The sequence below is a fragment of the Lolium rigidum genome, chromosome 1, assembly GCF_022539505.1.
Source record: "Lolium rigidum isolate FL_2022 chromosome 1, APGP_CSIRO_Lrig_0.1, whole genome shotgun sequence".
Taxonomy (NCBI): domain Eukaryota; kingdom Viridiplantae; phylum Streptophyta; class Magnoliopsida; order Poales; family Poaceae; genus Lolium; species Lolium rigidum.
This window is the reverse complement of record NC_061508.1, coordinates 151,210,637-151,216,484: the sequence shown is the minus strand read 5'-3', so window position 1 is coordinate 151,216,484 and position 5,848 is coordinate 151,210,637. Positions and strand designations below refer to the sequence as shown.

The window sequence follows — 5,848 nt, the reverse complement described above, 5'->3', positions numbered from 1 at the left end:
TTCAAAATCTGAAATTTAAACAAATCGTTCGAAAATTGAACATTTTAAATTTAAACATTTTTTGAATTCAAATTTTTTTAAAAATGAACATTTTAAAAGTAAACATTTTTAAAGTTTGATTTTTTTTAAATTCGAACATTTTTAAAATTTGAACATTTTTAAATTTGAACATTTTTAAATGTCGATCATTTCAAAATTTCAAACATTTTAAATTTCGAATATCTTAAAATTTGTACATTTTTTGAATTTAGAACATTTTAAAATTTGAAAAAAAATCAATTTCGAAAATGTACAAAAAAAAAAAGAAAACAGAAAATACCAGAAAAGCAGAAAAGAAAAATAAAAACAAGTAAAACCCGAAAAACCTGAAGAAACCACTAAGTTGGGAAAACCGGGTTAGAAGCTTCTAGAAACATCCCGAAACCGACAGAATCAACAAGAAAACCAGCTGGCAACCATCTACTGTTGCTGTGGCTAATGGGTCGGCCCACCCGCCGATCGCTTCAGGCGGGAGCGAATCGCTCCCGCAATGAGCCTTGAATAGGTTTGCCCACCTTTGAAGTTTGGACCATACCCCCCATAAGCCAAAGAGAGAAGCGAGCAAGCGGCACCAAAAGAGAACTTGACGGCTGTTTCCGGCTCCCTCTTGCAAATTTTGATGCTTTCATACATCGAAATATTGTTTCCCATTGATGATTGTTTTTACGCAAACATACGAGATTGCAGAAATAGTGTATGAGCAACACTTAAGATAACTCCTCTCACAGCTACACTGTCAGCAAACTGAAACGCACGGGTGCAGGCAGCAGCTTCAGCATGTAGAGGATTAGCAAGGTGAACAAGACTTCCAGCACAGTGGTCCACAACCCTTTCTGTCATCTCGAACGCAAAACGCACCCATCCGCCGTCGCAGAGGCTTATAAGAAAAGCTCCATATAGGTTGATCTTCGGGAAGTCGACATCCGGTGGCTACGGGATGGTTTGCTTCGTCAAGTACTCAGAGAACTCCAGGGCAGATCTTGCAATCTTCTCGGTTAAAGATGCCCGGATCCGATGATGGAGGGGCGAGGACATCGGCGCGCCTTCGGCTCGCGTCAGTGTTTGTAGTCGTCGCTAGGTGGTCGAAAGACCTACTTGTAATTTTTATTACTTTTGGGTCAGTTTGTGCTGCTACCAAAACACAGTAATTAAGTTCTATATATAGTATATTTAGGAACTAATCAGGTAGCACCAGTGGTCTAGTGGTAGAATAGTACCCTGCCACGGTACAGACCCGGGTTCGATTCCCGGCTGGTGCAAACATTTTTGGACATTGTCAAATTCAGAACGTTGTTTCTGCTTTATGGGAGCTGCAAAGTATGGTGTGGTACCCATCTTGATGATAACTACAACGCGATGAACCGTCCATCGTCGTCAGTTTCCACCCAGCATCGTACACTTTTTCTTTTGACATCCCATTATCCAAAATCTAATTATATGGCAAACATTGTATCTTTGGCAGCAGGACACTCCACTATCGTATAACAGCAATAGCACATTTGCAGCTTTTGCAAAATTTGAGTACAGTAGTACACCAGAAAAACATGCCGCATATTTCGAACTTGTCAAATTTTGCAATCGTATTACAACGGCACAATGGAATTTCATCAGATAGAAAACACCATGTCAGCCTTGCGGAAACAAGGTAGAGCTAGAGACTTTTAACCCAGAATAACTTTTGCAAAATTTGAGTACAGTGATACACTTGAAACATACCGCATATTTCAAACTAGTCAATTTTTTCAATGGTATAACAATGGCACATGGAATTTCATCAGAAAGAAAACACAAATGTCAGCCTTGCGGAAACAAGGCAGATCCAGAGACTTGTAACACAGAATAAGAACATTTTCTTCTCGAAAGAAGAATAAGAATATTTGAGAGGTAGGCATCAGCAACATTTCATGTATGACTCGGCAATTATATAAATATAAATCTAAAAGACTACATGAGAATTAAATTATCAGTGACAAGGAAAAGGAATCAAGTTAACACACACAAAGCGCATGATCTAAGATGGTAAATCATCACTGATATTCTTTCCCCTACTAAACGACCGGCACACAATTGAACAGCATGCCATATAAGACTAAACTGAGCAAAACTATTCCAGACGATCACAACATAATGGTCGACACGTTAACAACGAAGCACGAGTTCTGCAAACACTTTTCTCTTGCACTGTACACCTCGACCTTCGCAGCAGCAAGGGCTGACAGAGATTCAACGATAGATGTTTGCCGTCAGAGTGGATTACCTCCTCTGTCTTTTGGGTTCAGCCTACAGTACAGAAAACAGAACAAATATACATTACAAAAATGTGTATTTAAATTTTTAATGGAATGCTAAGGGAAGGGTACACAATTTAGTACCTAACTGTCTATAAAAAATCCGAAGTGTTGATAGATTTATAACATTGTATAATTCGGAGGCTGATAGTTTAGTGACTTGCATATCATGAGTTACTACCTCTATTTTACTGATTCTTTATTAGAGTTAAACATATCTAAAAAAACGTTTTATTGAAGAAACAGGCTAAGCTAAAGGCTTTTTCTACCAGCCATTGATCAACCGCAAATGTCTCCACTATGGCACTATTGGAAACAGAACAGATAAACCAACGACAAAAAAGGAAGGAATTACGGATTTAAAATGAATTATCCTTAAAAGATCCATATTAGGGTGGCATCAGGAAGAGATCCAGCAATCATCTTAAAAATTGTATAAAAATCCACACAAGATGTCTGTAAATAATTTACAATCAATGATTTAAATGAGCATATGTCTGAGAGAGAGCGAATATTGAGCTGCAAGTTGTTTTCACAGATGGAATCCAAATAAATTGGACCACATAATCTAAAAGACTGTATAATTACGAATGGAAAATAATCACCTTTTTATAATGAATAAAATATGAGCTTACCTTAAGCTCATTTGGTTCATATCCATTTGAAGGTTTCTTTTTCATCATTTTCTTCAGCACAGTCTGAGCACATGAAGTGATCTAGTTTTTGGCCTGCTCAATGGTCATCTCCACACAAGATGGATGAAACCTGCCCACCGCAGGATATGAGTAACATACAAATACAGGACAAAATCACAGCATGCAAAGAACAGAAGAAAATTAAGCTGATTTGTTTCAAAATTTGATATCTCTGTATTTATCTGGAAAGGCCCTCTGTCCTGATATGACCACCATCTAGTGAAAGGATATACGGATATCCTTTTAAGTTTTTTCCTGGGTTGGGGGTGGGGGGTAGCAAGACAAGTGAATACCGTCTCACTTTGTAAGCTCTCTACTTTACTTGCCCGTTAATGGCACCTAGAATTCTAGAGCACTAAAGAAACTGAACATGGTACATGGTGAAACAAAGTGCCAAACGAATACTCTAACAAGGGAACAGGGTATGGCATATGCAAATCAAGATTTGTTTTCAGGGAAAAACCTAAATCTTCTAACTTCATGCCGATAATGCATCTTAGAAAAATGCTGTAATCCTTTGTTATGACTGCAACAGAAGTTTGAATCTTAGATTACGGGTGTGATTGATTTTGCCTAGATGGACTACACGAAGATTTTGGTAGCGTCAAAACATTGGTCTTTTACAGATGCGTATACTTAGCCAATCACTATTTGGCTAGACAGCATTTTAGTTTGAAAAGTAGGGCATAAACCAAAAACACCTTACATCATATATAGTGAATACAAAACAGGACATCCAAGCCTACTGTCGTGCAGTGCAAGAACTAGAGAAATGCCGCAGAGAGAACTGGATAACGCTGATGACTGATGAAGCATCCATGGCAACAAGTTGTTTCCTGAAAGCCTCTTAAACCTTTCAGGTCATTGGATCATTGCCCGAGAAAAGAATCTAGTGCTCAAGAACATCCTAGCCTCTAGCTCTATAGTGGGCACCTAAGTACTACAGCTCCACCTTGTTCTGAATGAGATGAATGCTCAAGAAGTTAATAGTCTGTAATTTATCAAGTGGCCGAAGAATAGGTACTTTGGCCCCTAGTCATCGACACATACTTGATTTGGATGTAAATAGTAATGTACATGTACAGCAACTAGTAAGGTACATGACCAGTCCACCATGTACAGTCAGAATGGAGAGACAGCCCATCAGCACCCTGGAGCCGTGCAGCTCACCCACAAACGAAAAGCAAACCCCAAGCCCAATATGACAAAATCCGCAGCAGACAACCTTAGGGAGCATTAGGGTAACAAGAGCCAGCTCTTGAAAGTGATGGAGTCAGAACAGAGTGGCAGCCAGAAGTGGTGACCCCAATTTCTGGCTCCCATCCGTGAACCGAATTGCTGGTGACTTGAGCAGGGGGCTGGTTTTGACTGATGAGGACCCAGCTAGGAGAGCCAAGAGGACATATTTGCAGCGAACAGCGGTGGAGTAGCAGCGCCTTGTCAGGCGAGCTTAAGTATTGAACATTACATGATAGTGCATTCGCTTGATTGAATTGAATTATGTTACACTGAGGCTAGAGGGCATGGACCCACCTAATAAAAAAGCATAGAGATGTAGGACAGTTTAGAAATCCTTGCGCCATCTCTCCATGTCCCAAAAGGAAAAGGGCCACATTTCCAAACATACTTTGTGGATCAAAATAGTTACTACATAAATGAGATATGAAACATGTATAGAAAACAAGTGTGTTACATGAGACACTGAGTTTTGCTTTATTAGACCGGAATATGTAATGATTATGTATGGAGCAGTCGTCATAAAAGAAACATTTATAATTCGCAAAAAAGAATCAATTTTATCGAGGGATTATAAAAAAAAAAGTAACAAGTTTTATGGAGGGATTTACCAGTCCTTGCACGCATCACACTGCACCATGAGATCATCTGGGTTGTAGGGCATCTCGCACTTGCAGTAGCTTCACAATAAGAGGATACACAATGCAACCGTAAGATAAAAATAGCAATTGCATTGAGGAACTATTATACTGTAAACAAACAAGCAACATTCAACACAAAGTAGTAGGACTGAAAGAGGTGCGTGCATACACAGCCACACGGTCAGGGGTGAAGGCGCCAGAGGCGGCATTGTAGTCAAATCGGCAGAAGAAGTCCTCGGCCCCCACATTGTTGAGCTTGGTGTACTCCTTGAATGAGTGGACGACGCACTTGTCCTCGATGGTGTGCGCGCTCTGCGTGTCCTGGTGGTCGGAGCGGAAGAGCTCCTTGGCGCCGTGGAACTGGCGGCGGCCGCCCTTGGACTCCTCGGGGCGGTAGTACCAGCGCACCTTGACCCGCACGCTGCCGCGGCCGTCCGTCTCCATGCCCTCGATCCGCGCCACGTACGGCTGGTTGTCGGTGTCCGACGGCCGCATCAGCACGGTGTCGCCCACTGTTCGAATCGGGGGACATTGCGGTCAGATTTCTCGGCGGGGGACTGGAGGGGAGGGGAAGGGGGCGTGGTAAAACGTACCTCGGACGACCTTGGTGGTGCCGCGGATGGTGTAGGAGTCGACGTCCTTCTTCCCTTGCTTGATCTTGGCCATGGCCGCGGTGGAGGTTTTGGGAGGGAAGAAAACCCTAGGCGGAGAGAAATGGGGAGCGAGTTGGGTAGGAAGGAGTACAACAGGGAGACAGAGACTGAGGACAAGGGGACAGGGAAGGGGGAAATTGGGCAGGCACCGATTCAGGGAACGGTTTCCCAACTGAGTACGGCAATCGGCAGTTCAAGATCCGACGCCACGGCAGATGCACATCCATCAATCAAAAACATACTGTAGTATCGGTGTGACAGTGTGTGGGATAAAACAGAGTAAATGCTACAGTAAA

At 41.9% G+C, this 5,848-nt stretch overlaps 1 non-coding gene and 1 pseudogene across 1 annotated transcript; one reads left to right on the top strand and one right to left on the bottom strand.

Moving 5' to 3' along the window:
* The first annotated feature begins 1,227 nt into the window (after window positions 1–1,227).
* Window positions 1,228–1,298, top strand: TRNAG-GCC. The gene has a single exon. It is a non-coding gene; the product is annotated as a tRNA-Gly (tRNA).
* A 641-nt stretch (window positions 1,299–1,939) lies between these two features.
* Window positions 1,940–5,683, bottom strand: LOC124682581 (annotated as a pseudogene).
* Window positions 5,684–5,848: the final 165 nt, after the last annotated feature.